Source organism: Myotis myotis, unplaced genomic scaffold (genome assembly GCF_014108235.1).
Source record: "Myotis myotis isolate mMyoMyo1 unplaced genomic scaffold, mMyoMyo1.p scaffold_m19_p_1, whole genome shotgun sequence".
NCBI lineage: Eukaryota > Metazoa > Chordata > Mammalia > Chiroptera > Vespertilionidae > Myotis > Myotis myotis.
The window spans coordinates 162,352,467-162,354,383 of record NW_023416313.1 but is presented as its reverse complement, the minus strand read 5'-3'; positions in this window follow the sequence as shown (position 1 = coordinate 162,354,383).

Here is a 1,917-nt window from a genome sequence, read left to right as displayed (position 1 = left end):
TAGCCTTCGGTGTTCAAATCCTCGTCTACAGGATGAGAATGTGCCCAGTGGAGAAGAACCCTTGTTAACAGGAAATTTGTGATAGTGTTTGAGTGTTGCAAGTAAGTGCATACTTGATTATACATGGACAGGTTTGCCCAAGGCAGAGAATCGGGTTGTGGGAGTAGGAGCCTGCTATGGGGTGTGCATTTGTAGGAAACTGACAGAGAGTAATAGAAAGAGTCACAGACCCACCTTATCTAGAAACTCAGCACAGACTGAGCAAACCATCTAATTCTTGAGATACCCTGAGATCTAAGTATAAGAGATGAGCTTCTTACAATTATTCCACTGCTTTCTGCCTTAGTTTCCTTATCTGTGAATAGGAATAAGAATGTTTATTTCCACTTACACTTCTGTTTCAGAGACCTGATGAAAGGGGGTTACAAAGTTTAAAAATCTGTATTTCCAGTTTCTGGAGACTAAGAGGAATGCATGCTCTGGGTAAGGGACTTGGTGTCAACTGACTTTTGGAAGCCCAGTACTGAGCTTGTCTTTATAGAATGATTGATGGACTGAGTGAACAAGTAAAGTACCACATGCTGCCTTCTAATCCTACTTTCCTTTATTCACTCCTTTGTTCAATAAATATTTCTAGGTGCCTACTCTATGTCAGGCACTGTGTTTGGCATTGGAAGCCAGCAATAAAAACCTCACTCTGAAAAAAAAAACCCACACAAGAAATTAAAAAAACACACACCTCACTCTGTTTCCATAAGAGCTTATTGTTTATGTGAGGAGACCAATAAAAAATGCTAACGGTTATAGTAGAGTGCAGCAGGGTGGGGACTTCGTTCTGTGGGGCTGTAGAGCAGAGGCTTTCACTCAGACTGGGGCCAGAAAAGACCTCAAAAAGGCAGTGGTGCCCTAACCGGTTTGGCTCAGTGGATAGAGCGTCAGCCTGCGGACTCAAGGGTCCCAGGTTCGATTCTGGTCAAGGGCATGTGCCTTGGTTGCGGGCACATCCCCAGGAGGGGGTGTGCAGGAGGCAGCTGATCGATGTTTCTCTCTCATCGATGTTTCTAACTCTCTATCCCTTTCCCTTCCTCTCTGTGAAAAATTCAATAAAATATATATTTTTTAAAAAAGGCAATGGCATTTGAGTGGAACCTTGGAGAACATAAAGAGATAACCAAGTGGATAACTCAGAAGCATGAAACAGCCTACTTGTAGCAATCCTATATAATAAAAAGCTAATATGCAAATCAACCAAATGGTGTAACAACTTGTTGCTATGACACACACTGACTACCAGGGGGCAGATGCTCAATGCAGGAGCTGTCCCCTGGTGGTCAGTGCACTCCCACAGGGGGAGCGTCACTCAGTCAGAAGCCAGGCTCACGGCTGGCAAGCACAGCGGCGGTGGTGGGAGCCTCTCCCGCCTCGGCAGTGCTAAGGATGTCCGACAGATGGCTTAAGCCTGCTCCCCACCGTCAGTCGGACATCCCCCAAGGGGTCCTGGAGTGCAAGAGGGTACAGGCCGGGGTGAGGGACCCTCCCCCCTGCCAGAGTGCACGAATCTCATGCACTGGGCCTCTAGTATCTAATAATAAACTACAACTTGAAACAGCATGTAAAGAAGGACTAGATTGAATAGTACAGGACAGACTTGCCCTTAAAGAGAACACAAGAACTCAGAGTGAGGTGCTGTTTGTCACTTGCTGATACATAATTTCCATTTGAATTCCTATTAAAGGAAAGACTTCTCTGGAGTATCTTTAAAACTCCCTATTTCCAGTTTCTGGAGACTAAGAGGACTGCACCTTATGGGTAAGGAACTTGGTGTCAGCCGACTTGTGGAAGCTCAGTACCGAGCTTGTCCTTATAGAATGAGGACAAGGTAGGAAGGAGTGGAGTACCTTTCTATAGTCAAGCCCC